Source organism: Myodes glareolus, chromosome 23 (assembly GCF_982192425.1).
Source record: "Myodes glareolus chromosome 23, mMyoGla1.1, whole genome shotgun sequence".
Lineage (NCBI taxonomy): Eukaryota > Metazoa > Chordata > Mammalia > Rodentia > Cricetidae > Myodes > Myodes glareolus.
Genome location: NC_142048.1, coordinates 2,750,336 through 2,767,119, shown reverse-complemented (window position 1 = coordinate 2,767,119; position 16,784 = coordinate 2,750,336).

Genomic DNA, 16,784 nt, shown 5'->3' with positions numbered 1-16,784 from the left:
GAGCTGTCTAAGAATGAGACATCTGTTGGGGGAATTTCAGGGTAACCATATTCCTCTACTTGGTATGGGGTGTCCTGTCTCCTTGATTAACAAGATCTATGTCATGTGTATGGGGATGCCTCAAAAACAGTCTATTATAACCCTAAAAGCTGAGTTTGTCCTATGATTTTCATACATAAGAGGACACATGCATTTGTGAACACATGAACCTACACATGAACATGCACAGAAAAATAAAATATTAAAATAGGGTGTATTAGTTACTTTTCTATTGCTGACAGAGACAACTTACAACATAATTTAATTGAGTCAATGATTTCAGAGTTAGAGTCCATGATGATGGCTAAGAACTCATATCCGCAAGTAGGAGGCAGAGAGAGAATACAGGATATCTTGTAAGTTTTTTGAAACCTCAAAGCACCCCCCCCTTCAACTAGTGACACACATCCTCCAACAAGGTCATCTCTCCCAATTCATCCCAAACAGTTCCATCAACTGAGGATCAAATATTTAAACATGGGGCTGAAGAGATGGTTCAGAGGTTAAGAGCACTGAGTGCTTTTTCATAGGTCCTCAGTTCAATCCCCAGCCACCACATGGTGACTCACAACCATCTATAATGAGATCTGGCGCCCTCTTCTGGTGTGCGGGTATACATGCAGGCAACATGTATACATAATAAATGAATAAACCTTTAAAAATATTAAAACATTTGAGTCTGTGGGGGCCATTCTCATTTAATTAGTCACACGGGTGCCAGAGAGATATCTCAGTGGTTAAGAGTATATACTCTTGCAAAGAAATATGGTTCAGTTTCCAGGATGGGGTGGACAACTCACAGCCACCTATAACTATAACTCCAATGAATCGGACACCCTTTCAGACCTCCATGAGCACCTGCATAGATGTGGTGCATTTAACATAAAAGTAAATAAGTATTTTAAAAATTTTTTAAAAAGAGCATTGAAGCTGGGTGGTGGTGGGATTAACGCAGCATTTGAGAGGCAGAGTTCTAGGTCTCACTCACTCTCTCTCACTCTCACTCACTCTCTGTGAGTTCTAGGTCAGCCTGGTCTACAGAGCAAGTTCCAGGACAGCCAGGGCTACACATTGAAACCCTGTCTCAAAAAACTAATAAATAAATAAAAATAAAGAGTTGAATACACATCAATAACCCATATTGAAAACATAATGGAGGGCTGGAGGGATGGCTCAGTGGTCAAGAGCATTGCCTGCTCTTCCAAAGGTCCTGAGTTCAATTCCCGGCAACCACATGGTGGCTCACAACCATCTGTAATGAGGTCTGGTGCCCTCTTCTGGTCAGCAGACAGAATATTGTATACATAATAAGTAAATAAATATTTTTTAAAAAAGAAAACATAATGGAATAACTTAAGATGACCTGTCCATATCTCAAGGAATTTTAAAGTGCATGTCTGTTGTAGGTTCTAGGCCATATTTGTTGCTTCTTGAATTTTTTTTTCTTTTTGAGACAGGATCTTACTATGCAGTCTTGGTTGGCCTAGAACTCAGTATGCAGTCCAGGCTGGCCTTGAACTCAGAAGAGATTCACCTGTTTCTGCCTCCTGATGTTGGAATAAAAGGTGTCCACCACCACACCTGGGTGCTGCTTAAGAAGTTTTTTAGGGCCCATTTTAAAGTGTGTTGCATGTGTATCTGTCTGTGGATATTTGCACAAGACTACAGGTGCCCGCAGAGGTCAGAAGAGGGTGTGCTGCCCAAAATCCATGCTGAGAACCAAGCTCAGTCCTCTGCAAGAGCAGAACAGGCTTGCAAAGGCTGAGGCGTCTTCTAGCCTAAAAGAGGTTCATTACATATTTTGACTCCTTAGTTTCAGAAGTCTTTGACAGCTACATAGAGTTCTATTTCTTCCATTTCTGCATAACTGACCAAGATAACAAATGACCCTGGAAAATGAACTTATCCAGAAAAGACAGGAAATATACAAAGAACCAAACACATTTATATATCAATCCTGTAATTGCTCTTCTGGACATGGAAGGTATCTGCTCCCCTGAAGAACAGGTGGAGCTACCAAACAACTGCTTTTTCCTTGAAGAAATGGAAAAAAAAACTCGGGGTGGCAGTCAGAGACACTGCTTCCCACGCTTGAAAATCTGGGTTAAGATTCCAGTACACATAAGAGAAAACTGAATGTGGTACCAGAGAGATGGCTTAGTAGATGAAGGTGTTGACTGCAGAGCCTATTGACCTGAGTTGGATCCCTGGGACCAACATGATGTAAGGAACTAATTTTTACATATTGTCCTCCAACTACATACATGTAATCCCTCCCCCAACAAAACAAATAAGAATGTAATGAACATAAAAAATGAAAACCCAGGTGCAAATGAACAAGCATCCGTGACCTCAGTGCTGCAAGAGGCAGAGACAGTAGAATCACTAATGCTTGCTTGATGGCAGCCTGGTTCCAGATTCAGTAAGAGACCCAGCCTCAAAGGAATGAGGTGAAATGATACATATGTTTGTAATATATTTACCACTTAAATGCAAGTTTTTAATTATGTATATTGTCACTCTGCATCAAGGTTTTCCCATTTTTGAGTTTAGAAGCTTGAAGGGGGATTTATTATAAGATTATGGGTGAAAGCTTAAGAGAAACAAAGAAGACAGAGCTACTGTAAATCCCAGAAGTAGGGGAACTTTCTTTCTAATTTTAACCTAAAATTTTGTTTTATGAGCTGGAGAGATGGTTTGGTGTGGAAGGACACTTAAAATAAATCCCACACTAGTTCAGAATTGAGAAATAGACAGTTATTTATTCAGTGGTAGACTCACAAATCAGAATCCTCTGCTGGAATGGAGATCAGAAACTGAATCCTGCAGCCCGAAAAGAAGCCAGATGCATTCTCTACATTGGCATAAATAGTATAAGAGGCCACGCTCCAGTGGGCGGGTAACCACTGGCTGTAAGACTTCCTACAGCACCTCCCTCTTTTGTTTATTCCTAGGAATTTCTTGCCTACAATCCCTTCTCAGATGTCCTATTCTACCACAATTAAAACATTTGGCATTTTGATGTCTCCTCATTCCTTTGAAAATTGGTTCTTCTACCCAAGATTCAGTATTATAGTCAAATGTCTCAATATACATTATATTCAGGATCCATCCATCCATTGGTGCTTGACCTAACCTTTAAAGGCCCAAGTATCTTTTTGCATTCTAAGTTGGCATTTTCAAAAATCAGAGATTCAAAAAGTACTCGTCTAGCATCTGGGTCTATTACTCCTATTTGTACAGCCTTAGTTAATCTTTGTAAAAAGTTAGTAAAGGGTTCTTTCTGTCCTGTTTAACCCTGGTATATGATTCAATTATTTTTCCTAGTTCCTGAATCCTGTCCCAAGCATTTGAGGCCTCTTTGTGGCATGGGGCAAGATTGTTCATCATAAAGAGCTGAGTCTGTGGGTCAGCATAAGTGCCTTCACCAAGAATTTGATCTTGGGAAGTCTCAAGACCTTTTGCTTTTCCCTGTTGTTCCAAAATTTTTGCCTGTTCTCTGAAATAAATTCTAAATATTAATCAAGGCCCATCATCTGGGACTTCTGAAACTAACTGAATCCAGTCATGTGGCATTGCTTTGGTGCTAGAAGATCATGTCTTTATCATCTCCCTAACAAATGCGAATGCAAGCCTTAAGTTACAATAGCTTGCTTAATTTCTTTTAGATCATTCATTCCTATATGTGTCCATCTACTTTCTTTGGATCCTTTTGGGCCTTTAGAACTTGATGCTTTGTCAGAATAGATTATAGGGTAGGAAGTTAAAACCCTGGGTAAGTCATCCCTGATAGCTACTGGTATTGCTGAATCCTGCCCTTGTGCCTTCTTTCTCTGTTCATCAGCTCCAATAATTTCCTCAATTATTTCAAATCTTTTTACTATTGTCTTTTTGTAAAGCCTGAATCTCCTGGCCTATATACACTTTCAGCAATTTCACTGAGGCACATAGCCTCTGGTCCTCATTCTGCACATGTGATTCCAAGGTCTGAAGTTTCTCCTTTAAGGATAACATCTCATCCTTGGTCATTGCTTGAATAGCGTGAAGATTACCATCCCAGAGAGATACTTTATCTGCTAAATTGTCATAACTTTTTAACAAATTTTGATTGTCAAATTCAACAGTATGAATTCTTTCAGATATCTTCTTAGATACCCTTAAATATGTATTCAATTATTTCTGTAAAATTAATGTTATCCTTTTTAATACTATTAATTTTTCAGGTAACTTTTGATTTTCGATGGTATTAAAGACTGTATCATTTCTAAAAGTGCCATATTCTTTATTAATGATAAAATATGAAGAAGAAAACTGAGTCCCACTACCCAATAAATTGAAGCATCATCATAACCATATAAGCCTTACAAAATACAATCCATTGTATTAGTAAAAAGTTACTAAAAGTTTAAATATTAATGTAATTTGCCATATTAATTTATTAATTACCTGTTAAATGATCCGGCAAATTGTTTTAGATGTAGTAATCTTTATTGTCCAGCAGATGTCATGGTTGTAGAGTCCTGGTGGCAACAGGAATGTGTTTGAGCTTCTTTAGTTACTGAGCCGCTGTAGTTTCTCCGCCTTGGTATTGGTTAAATACTGTGAAATATGCTTTGCTTGACAAAGAAATTAAATCAGTTCCTTACATGGAGCAAGAAACCCAGAACTCCTGGGCAGAACTCCTGTGGAAGCTGCACAAGTCGCCATGAGGCAGGGAGCTACACTATGGCGGAGGTTCTACAAGAAACCACTTAGTTAAAAGCAAACCAAACCGGCAGGGTTGGGAGACTGTCTGGACTGTGGACTGGCTCGGCCATTAGGTTGTTCACCCTGTAGGTGTGGAGTCCGAATCTACGTGGGCGTGCCAGATGTGGAAGGACACTTAAAAGATATCCTACACTAGCTCAGAATTGAGAAATAGACATTTATTTAGGGGCAGACTCACAAATCAGAATCCTTTGCTGGAACGGAGATCAGAAACCGAATCCCGCAGCTGGAAAAGAGGCCAGATGCATGCTCTACATCGGCATAAATAGTATAAGAGGCCAGACTGGGCAGTGGTGGCGCACACCTTTAATCCCAGCACTTGGGAGGCAGAGGCAGACAGATCTCTGTGAGTTCGAGGCCAGCCTGGTTTACAAGAGTTAGTTTTACAACAGCTTGGTTTACAAGACAGGCTTCAAAGCAACACGGGGAAATGAAAAATTAAAAAAAGTATAAGAGGACCCACCCCAGTGGGCAGTTAACCACTGGCTGTGTTAGTCTTCTGCTGTCACTTTAAGAACTAACTACGCCCACCCCAGTCACTTCGGACCTCCCTCGCCGCCATCTCTCTCTCTCTCTCTCTCTCTCTCTCTCTCTCTCTCTCTCTCTCTCTCTCTGGTGCGTGCGTGCGTGCGTTTGTTTCGTGTCGTGTGTACGTGTGTCTTTGTTTTCTCTACGTTTGTCTATGTCTCCCCTTCTTTAAGTAATAAATGTTTAGCTTTATATATAGCCTTATGTCCATTTACTCTGCCGTCCACCGCATCCAACCGCATGACTCTGCCGCTCGCCCGGGGACCCTGACTCCCCCGGCCGCACGGCGCTGCCACCCTGGAGATCTTGCGGGGACCCACAGCCACTAGCAGCTGCTCCGCGAGCTGCCGGCGACATCCCATCATGGTATTCTTTTTTAAAAAGAACAATAGTAAGAGCACTTGCTACTTCTACAAAGAACCTGGGTTCACTTTCCAGAACCCACAGAGTAGCTCACAACCATTTGTAACTCCAGTTCCAGGGATCCAATGCCCTCTTCTGACCTCTGCAGGCAACGGAGAGCAGTAGAGGATGTTGGGACAATCTTAGAGAACTAGATTTTGTTTGTTTGTTTGTTTGTTTGTTTTTAAATAGTGTATTGAGGCAGGAAGTCCCTTGTTTTTGCTACTCTGTATATTATAGGCTAACTGGTCCAGGAACTTCCAGGTGATTCTCCTCCTGCTGCCTCCCATCACTCCGTAGGGATTCTGGGACTACAGATGTGAGTCACAGGGATCAAAATTGGGTCAAATTCAGTCATCTGACCGCACCAAACTCTTTTTATCTTTAATTATCACCCTGGCCAAACCCTTCATGCTTTCTCCTTATCTTTTCTTTCTCCCTTTTCCCCCTTATATGTCTTAGCACTGTGTGTATACCTAGTGCCCAGAAGAGCGTACCAGGCTTTTTTTGGGGGGCCACCAATCAGCTCCAAAATCATGACACAGAGACTTATTTTGAATGCTCGGCCTAACTTAGGCATATCCCTGGCTAGTGCTTTTAACTTAAATTAACCTGTTTCTCTTTATCTACCTTTTGCCTTGGGGCTTTTTTTCTTTTCTTTCTATATGTCCTACTTTTCCTCATTCTGTTGACTAGCCACAGCCTGGCCCCAGGCATTTCCCTCTCTTTCTCCCTCCTCTTTCTTTTCTTTTTCTCAAGCCTAGATTTCTCCTTCTACTTATTCTCTCTGCCTCACTATTGGCAATTTAGCTCTTTGTTAGACCAATCAGTGCCTTAGGCATCAAGGAGAAACAAATGTAACACATCTTTATTAAGTAAACAAATGCAACACAAACAAATGTAACACACCTTTACACAGTTAAAGTAATATTCCATAACATAAACAAATGTAACACACCATCTCTCCAGAACTGAAGTTCACTATGTAAACTCTGCTAACCTTAAAGTTATAAAGATCTACTGTGAGGTCCTGACTTTGCAAACTCCATTTTAAAAAAGGGGCTTAATTTTAAGCCATATAATGAGCTGGGGGTGTGTTAAACTTTTCTTTGGCCCGATAAGGCTCTCTGCCAGTGCAATAATGCAAATCAAACCAAATAAAACCAAATTACAAGAAGCCCAGTTTTATTAGATGCCAGCACTCCCAGGTGGCCCTCTGGGAAAACATGGAGAGGGGGGACAGAGAACCAGGGGACCACGTGTTCATTCTCTGGGGGGCAGTTTAAATAACTTATGGAAGTGGTCTTGACCCTCCCTGGGGAGGGGTCACCATTTGGCAGGCTTTTTGGAGGTGTAGTCTGAACTGCAGCAAATCCCAGGGAAGGGTGCTTGGAACTTTCCACCAAACATTCCAGACTCCTTGTATATATGAATGCCAGGAGGCTGGGGGTGATGCTTCCAACCAAACATTCTAGACTCCTTGGATAAAGGGGGTGACAGGGAGCTGAGGTGATGCTTCCAACCAAACAGGGTAGGCGATCTCAGCTCCAGAAATGTGCTGCCAGAGCAGAAATTTGCATAGATACCCTAAAAATGGCCAATTAAGAAGATTGGGAGCAGGGCCTGGCTGCAGGTTCCTGCCTTGACTTCCTTCGATGGACTGTGACCTTGGATATGTAAAGCAAATAAACCTTTTCCTCCCCATATTGTTTTCAGTCATGGCATATTATTATAGCTATGGAAGCACAGTAGAGATTGGTACCAAGAACAAATAGGGTACTGCTGCGACAGACGTGACCATGCTGTTTTGGGAGGATTATCGAAGGAGTTTGGGACTTTGAATTTGAAAGCCAGTGAGTTCTCAGAGCTTAATGAGCTATTCTGGCAACATGGGAGACAATGCTGATAGTAATGCAGATAGTGGGAAAGTAAAGACCAGGAGCAGAAGCCAGGAGCAAACCCTGTCCCAGGACACGGGCGGATCAGGATTGAGCCAGTGATCAGATCCAGATCTCCACTGGAACAGGTACAGGGGAGTAACCACTGAGCAAGTGAGTCAGAGCCAAAGACTGCTGAGGGTCCAGATGTGAATCCGGGGCTTTCAAGGGAGTAGACCTAAGCAAACACTCTGGTGGGTCTGGGCGAGAGTCTAGGACCTCCCAGGAACTAGGCCTGAGCCAGGACCTCTGTCAGTCTGGGCATGAGCGAACCTGGGTCCTCCAAGACAGGAACCAGAGATCTTGGCAGGGCCAGGCGCAAGTCTGGGACCTCAGAGACAGTAGGCCTGAGCCAGGTCCTCTGTGGGTTTGGGCATTGGTCTGGGACATCAAAGGGAATAGGCAGGAACCTGGAACCTCTGCGGGTTGAGCATGAGTTTGGAACTTCTGAGAAAGCAAGCAGGTCCTCTGTGGGTTTGGGCGCACTTGAGCATGGGACCTCCAAGGCAGTAGACTGGAACCAGAACCTTTCCAAGTCCATCTCCAACCCAGGGACTTCTGCAGGAGGGAATCCAGACTAGCATTTAGGATACAGGTCAAAGCCGGTAACCTAGGCCAAAATTGCCCTGAGTCAAGGAACTCCACCTTGGGCAACAAATTCCACAGGAGTGGAACTGAAGGAGACTCCTAGGACAGAGAGGGCCAGAGGAAACAAGCTCCACTAGGAGCAGAAGCCAGGATCAAATCCAGCCCTGGGAGCCAACCCAGTCCTGGGACTTTGGCAGATCAGGATTGAGCCAAAGACCTGACTCAAATTCTGCAACCTCCACCAGAACAGGTCCAACTCCAAGCCAGGGACTTCTGCAGGAGGGGATCCAGACCAAGATTTACAGAAACAGATCAAAGCCAGCAGCCTAGGCCAAAGTAGGCCTGAGATAGCAAACTCCAATGGAGCAGACCAAAGCACAGGAGCACCGAGCTATCTACAGGAACAGGAATAACCAACGGGGTAACTAGAACTGTGACACTGACTGTACCATGAGGAAAACCATCTGAGCTTTGGATTCACTGGCAACAGAATCTCAGACAGCTCCAACCACACCTATTAGAGGAAAAGATGAGAAAAGGGAAGATCACATGCTACACCACAAAGAGCAACACAATACCACAATACCAGCAAAACCTAAAGACCCTACAACAGCAAGACCTGAACAATCAAATATGGATGAACGAGAAGAAAATGATTTAAAAAATAATCTCAAAGAATGTTTGAAAATCTTAAGGATGAAATGAGAAATTCCCTTTAAAAAATGGAGGGGAAAAACAAACAAAAAATTGGAAGATATCTGCAAATCACTTAAAGAAAACCATGAAAAAGAAATCAAACATATAAAAGAAACTATTCAGGACTTGAAAACTGAGATAGAAATAGTAAAGAAAACACAAGCTGAGGGAATTATAGAAACAGAAATCATGAGAAAAAGATCAGGAAACACAAAGGCAAGCATGAAAGGCAGAATACAGGAAATGGAAGAGAGAATCTCAAGTGCTGAAGATACAATAGAGGAAATAGACTCATTAGTTAAAGAAAACATTACATCTAACAAAAGCTTAACACAAAATATCCATGAAATATGGGACACCTTGAAAAGGCCAAATCTTAGAATAATAGGTATAGAAGAAGGAGAAGAAAAGCACAGAAAATTTGTTTAACAAAATCATAGTGAAAGACCCGGATAAATTCAGACTCCTCTAGCAGAAAGAGTAGAACCAAAAAAATCTAGCAGGGAGAGAAGAACCAAAAATCTAGGTTAGCTGGTTCAGTGACTTTGTTCCAGGAACTAGCTGACCATAAAGTTAGATTATAATCTTGAGAAACAGGGAGTTATCCCCTTGTGGTTATCACTGGTATTTTGGGAATTTTCCAATGATCACTGGTATTTTCCGAATTTTCCAGTGATGCCCTCCGTACCCCCTTTGGGTTATGGTTTCTTCCCTTAAATACCCCTTCTCCCAGCTACTCAGGGTTGTCGAGCTCTATCCCTGCATGGGAAATGAATTTCGGCTCCAGTGCACTGGTTCCTGTCCTGTCAATAAACCTCGTGTGATTGCAAAAAGGACGGTCTCTCGTGAGTTCCTGGGGGAGGGTCATGTTATCCCGAGACTTGAGTGAGAGTCTCTCCACTTTGGGAGTCTTTCATTTGGGGGCTCGTCCAAGATTGGCGACCACCCTCGTCTCCGAAGACCCACTTGGAGGTGAGACATTGTGTGTGTGTCTGTGTCTTTGTGTTTCCGTGTTGGCTGAATTCAGGTTCTGTACTTTTGGTTTTACTTTCATTTTTGCAGTCGCTCCCCTGGTGAGGAGACGGAGGGAGTGATCAGCAGACATGCTAGGAGATCACCGACTGCTGCCCTGGGAGACATCCCAGGAGGTGAGAAGGGACCCCAGGGATGCCTGGGAGATTCCTGTCTGGATGCTGGTGAGGATATGGAAGTTCTCCTGAATTAGAGGAACTATATGTCCTCTGGCCATCTGTATTTCTGGAGTGGTTTTGTCTTGCTCGGTGGAGACGGACATTTGTTTGCGTGTCTTGTGTGTCTTCGATCTTTTGTTTGGTCTTACTTGTGACTTTGATGATTGAGACAGACTGTGACGTTGACTCTGGATCAGTGGTTTTGTCTTTCTAAGTTTTGTTAGCCTTTGTCTGTGTATCTTCAGTCTCTGTTTTGTCTTACACGCAGGGAGCGTGTTCAGTTCTCTGGTGAGATATGCGGGTGCCGTTTCTCAGTTCTGTGGTATGACACGTGAGTGGTGTGGTCAGTTCTCTATAGAGACATGTGTGGATAGCAGTCTCATTTCGAAAGCGGAGCAGGTCACACCTGCGAAGTAGCTTGAAGCTGTGTCTTTGGTTTGTTTGGCGCCATTGTCCTGTTTGTCCGTGTAGTGTGTGTTGTGCTTTTGTCCTGACTTAGACTGACACTGACTACTCAAATCATGACTTTGACTGTGATATTGTGACCACTTACAAGACTTTAGAGATAGGGCCATAAGCATAGGGATATATTTCATAAAAAAAGAGTCAGCCTCGGCCCCAAGCACGTGGCTGCTAGCAGCATGCTTGTATGGATGGCTGGGCTATTCAGCCTTGCTATTATAAGGTATCGAGGCTGTACAGTTGTAGAAGGCAGATATACCCTAATAGGATTTCCAACACTAAACAAAAAATCTGAGGGTACTCACTATGGCCTAAAGAGATTAACAATCTTTTTTTCCCAGTGATGCATAACCCCCCACACCCCCCACGCCTGTGCTGATGGATGAGTTCGCTCTGCCTGCCCTGGGAGCTGCATGCTTCAAACCTCTGATCAAAGCTGACAGAGGCTTGGCTCCGTGGGTGAAGAACCTATGGTTTATAAATATCTGTCATCATTTATAGGGGCTGGTTACAAATTATTGTTGGTTAATGTAAAAAAAAAAACCCACCTATTGTTGGTCTCAAATGTTTCACACTGGCATAGGATTTTATATGCTGTTCTTGTTTAAAATGTAGCCATATATCCCCACTGAGAAAAACCACAAAAAAAAAAAGACTTCGGTAAGAGTTTTTATGTTGTCTAAAAAGCAAGAGAGATTTTGGTTAAAAAAAAAGTGTAAACAGAAGTGGGCCTTATTTATTTCCCTGTGTATGTTTTCAAGGTCAAACTTAAAGCAAGTAGGGAGCGGCTGACAGTCTAATGTTGAGCTCTCGTGGCAGGTCTCAGAGGGGCTGCAAGATGCCCCACTAATTTGGCCAAGGTAACAGAGGTTCCTCAGGGGCCGGTTGAACCGCCATCTGTGTTTCTTGAACGTTTAATGGAGACTTACAGGCGTTATACTCCCTTTGACCCAACCTCTGAGGGTCAGCAAGCAGCGGTAGCTATGGCCTTCATAGAACAGTCAGTATCGGATATCAAAAAAAGTTACAGTGGTTAGAAGGTTTGCAGAATTATACCTTGCAGGATTTGGTTAAGGAGGCAGAGAAAGTGTTTCATAAATGAGAAACTGAGAAAGAGAAATGAGAGAGTGAGAGAGAGAGCAAGAGAGAGGTGGGAGGCAGAAGAAAGAGAGGACGGAGGGATCATAGACAAGAGAGAAATTTGACTAGAATTTTGGCTGCAGTGGTAGGAGAGAAAGGGAAGATAGGACCTAGACAGATAGGGAACCTGGGCAATAGAAGACCAAAGATGAAGATGGACAGGCACCCCTTGGACAAAGAACAATGTGCTTATTGCAAAGAAAAAGGACATTGGGCAAGAGAATGCCCAAAGAAGAAAGGAAGGGCCTCTAAGGTACTGACCCTAGAAGAAGATGATTAGAGGGGACGGGGCTTGGACCCCCTCCCCCATGCCTAGGGTAACCCTGACTGTGGAGGGGACCCCTATGGATTTTCTAGTGGACATAGGGGCTGAGCACTCTCTGCTGAAACAACCATTGGGGAAGCTAAAGAATACAAAGACTATAGTAATTGTAGCAATTGGACAGAAATAATATCTGTGGACCACCTTACGAACTGTAGATTTGGGGAGAGGACAAGTGACTCATTCCTTCCTGGTTATCCCTGAGTGTCCTATGTCTTTATTAGAAAGAGACTTGTTAACAAAGTTAAAGACCCAGATGAGATTTACTCGAACTGGGCTGGAGGTGATCAAAGGCTTTTGTTGACTGAACAAATGACCTTCACTCCCCCTGCTGTCCTCAATCCCGCTACCCTACTGCCTGAGACTGATGACTCCTCACCTACCTATCAGTGAGCTGACATTTTGGCAGAAGAAGCTGGTACACAAAATGATCTGAAGGCTCAGCTTTGGCCTGGGAGTCCGGGCTGGTATATGGATGGCAGCAGTTTCGTGGTTGAAGGTAAGCGGAAGGTGGGGGCAGCAGTGGTGGACGAGAATTAAGTAATCTGGGCCAGTAGCCTCTCTGAAGGGACGTTGGCCCAGAAAGCTGAACTTGTGGCTCTGATACAAGCTCTACAGATGACAGAGGGAAAGTCTATCAACATCTACACTGACAGCAGGTATGCTTTTGCCACTGCCCATATACTCGGAGCAATATACAGACAAAGAGGACTGCTAACATCTGCAGGAAAAGACATAAAAAATAAAGAAAAAATTTTTTGCACCTCCTCGAGGCCATACATTTGCCAAGGAAGGTAGCTATCATACACTGTCCAGGACATCAAAAAGCTCAAGATGCTGTGGCTAAAGGAAATCAGATGGCAGACCTAACCACTAAACAGGCGGCCCAAGGAGCAATGATCCTGGCAGTAAAAGAACCTAAAAATTATTATGATATCAGTGAAACCAACTTTAGATATACCTCCAAGGACAATCAAATTATGGGCAAATTAGGACTGGTAAAGCAAACCCCATATGGGGCAGTAGAGACAGAAGGGGGAAAACTAGTCCTCCCAGGAAAAGAAGGGCAGGGGCTGGAGTGATGGCTCAGTGGTTAAGAGCTTTGCCTGCTCTTCCAGAGGTCCTGAGTTCAATTCCTGGCAACCACATGGTGGCTCACAGCTATCTGTAATGAGTCTTGGTACCCTCTTCTGACCTGCACTGTATACATAATAAATAAATACTTTTAAAAAAAAGAAAAAGAAGGGCACAAGTATGTTACCAACTTACATTACCTGACCCACTTGGGGGCCAAGAAACTAAAAGATGTGTTTAGGTTCTCCGACTATTATGTTATAGGACTCTCTGACTTGGCAGAAGAAGTAGTCAAAAGCTGCAAGGCCTGTGCTATGACTAATGCAGGACACTCCGCATGTGCTCCTGGGATGAGGCTCAGGAGCAACCGGCCTGGGGCCTACTGGGAGGTAGATTTTACAGAAATTAAGCCAGACAGATATGGTAACAAGTACTTATTAGTTTTTATATATACTTTTTCATGCTGTGTAGAAACTTTTTCTACCAGGACTGAGACAGAAGAAGATCATAAAAGAAATCTTCCCAAGGTTTGGGATACTCAAGGTATTCATGTCTGATAATGGACCTGTATTTGTTGCCCAGGTAAGTCAGGGACTGGCCACCCAACTGGGGATCAATTGGAAATTACATTGTGCTTACCAACCCCAGAGCTCAGGTCAGGTAGAAAGGATGAACACAGCCCTAAAAGAGACCCTAACAAAATTGGCCCTAGAGATTTTTGGGAATGACTGGACAGCCTTCCTTCACTTTTCCCTGTTCTGGGTTCGGAACACCCAAGGGCAATTTAAACTCACCCTTTATGAGATCCTATGTGGGGGACCGCCACTGCTCACTGAGTCGGGTGGAGGGTATAATCCTGATGCTATTCTTTCTAGACCTTTATTTGCCCACCTAAAGGCCCTTGAAGTGGTGAGACACCAGATCTGGGAACAACTGAAGGAAGTATGCATCCGCCTGGATCCACGCCTCCCACGTGAAGCAAGCTCCTGAACTCCCCAAACTGAAGTATCTGGCACTTTTTTTTTTAAATTACATGTATTTATTTATTTATTTATTTTGTATGCAATATTCTGTCTGTGTGTATGCCTGCAGGCCGGAAGAGGGCACCAGACCCCATTACAGATGGTTGTGAGCCACCATGTGGTTGCTGGGAATTGAACTCAGGACCTTTGGAAGAGCAGGCAATGCTCTTAACCTCTGAGCCATCTCTCCAACCCAGTGTCTGGGACTTTTAACAACACCACCAGTCAGGATGGTGACTAGTTGGGGACTAATCATAGGCTGACTCTTACTGAAGTTATGTAATGAGACTTTTAAGAGCCCTAAGACTTCTGACACCAGGTACTTGGTTCCTGGTTTAGGTAGATGGTGGGCTTGTAGTACAGGCCTGACACCTTGCGTGTTGACATCGGTTTTTAATGACACCAAAGATTACTGTGTGCTTGTACAACTGGTAGGTACAACTAGGTAGGTTCTTTCATCATCCAGCCAACATGCTTGAAGATGAGTTTGACAAGCACCCAACTCGCTTTTGACGAGAACCTATTTCTCTGACACTAGCAGTAATCCTGGGCCTTGGGGTAGTTGTTGGTGTTGGGACAGGTACTGCTGCCCTAATACAGGCCCCTCACTACTTTAATGAATTAAAAATAGCCATGAATAAAGATTTGAGGGCTCTAGAACAATCTATTTCCAAACTCGAAGAGTCATTGACTTCCCTCTCAGAAGTGGTCTTACAGGATAGAAAGGGATTAGATTTGTTATTCTTAAAAGACAGAGGATTATGTGCTGCTCCCAGAGAAGAATGCTGTTTCTATGTGAACCATTCAGGAATAATTAAAGACTCCATGAGTAAACTTAGGGAAAGGTTAGACAAAAGACAAAGACACAGAGAAGCGCATCAGGGATGGTTTGAGAGCTGGTTTACTAGATCTCCTTGGATGACTACTCTGATATCCTCCCTTATGGGACCATTCCTAATTTTGCCTCTGCTACTGATTATAGGTCCATGTATATTAAATAAACTAATTACCTTCATTAGAGAAAGAATAAGTGCTGTTCAGATTTTGATGTTATGCCACCAATATAGCGCTTTCAAAGGTCAAGAAGATATTAAAATCTAGTTCTATGATTAGAACTAGGTACTAGAAGAAGTGGAGAGATGAAAGACCCAGATAAATTCAGATCCCTCTAGCAGAAAGAGTAGAGCAAAAAAAAAAAAAATCTAGCAGGGAGAGAAGAACCAAAAATCTAGGTTAGCCGGTTCAGTGACTCTGTTCCAGGAACTAGCTGACAATAAAGTTAGATTATAATCTTGAGAATAATCTTGAGAAACAGGGAGTTACCCCCTTGTAATTATCACTGGTACTATCGGAATGATCACTGGTATTTTTGGAATTTTCCAATGATCACTGGTATTTTCCGAATTTTCCAATGATCACTGGTATTTTCCGAATTTTCGAGTGACGCCCTCCGTACCCCCTTTGGGTTATTGGGTTATGGTTTCTTCCCTTAAATACCCCTTCTCCCAGCTACTCGGGGTCATCGAACTCTATCCCTGCTTGGGAAATGAGTTTTGGCCCCAGTGTATTGGTTCCTGTCCTGTCAATAAACCTCGTGTGATTGCAGCAAGGGTGGTCTCTTGTGAGTTCCTGGGGGGTCGTGTTATTCCGAGACTTGAGTGAGAGTCTCCCCACTCTGGGGATCTTTCAATAGAAGAAAACTTTCCCTACCTAAAGAAATATATGCCTATGAAGATACAAGAAGCTTACAGAATACAAAATAAACTGGATCCAAAAAAGAAGTCCTCTTGCCACATAATAATCAAAACACTAAACATACAGAGTAAAAAAAGAATATTAAGCGTTGCAAAGGAAAAGCGCCAAGTAAAATATAAAGGTAGACCTATCAGAATTACACCTGACTTCTCAATGGAGACAATGAAAGTCAGAAGGCCCTGGTCAAGAGCTATGTAGACATTAAGAGACCACGGATGCCAGCCCAGACTACTATACCCAGCAAAACTGTCAATCACCACAGAAGGACAAAACAAGATATTCCACTACAAATCTAGATTTGACCAATACCTAGCTACAAACCCAGCCCTACACAAAATACTAGAAGGAAAACTCCAACTCAAGGAAAATGGCTACACCAACAAAAACACAGACAATTGATGACCTCATTACAGTAAATCCCAAAGAAGAAAAAAAATGCACAAATGAACATCACCAACGATGAAAACTAAATTAACAGGAGCTATCAACTGCTGGTCATTAATATCACTTAATGTAAATGGACTCAACTCACCTATAAAAAAGCACAGGATAACAGACTGGATACGAAAACAGAATCCATCCCTCTTCTGCATACAAGAAATGCATCTCAACCTCAACGACAGACATTGTTTCAGAGTAAAAGGTTGGGAAAAAATATACCAATCAAATGGACCTAAGAAGCAAGCAGGTGTAGCTATCCTAATATCTAACAAAATAGACTTCAAGCTAAAATCAGTTAAAAGAGACTAAGAAGGACATTTCATATTAATTACAGGAAAAATCCATCAAGAGGAAATTTCAATGCTGAACATTTATGGCCCAAATTCACCCTCATTTGTCAAAGAAATACTTCTAAAGCTTA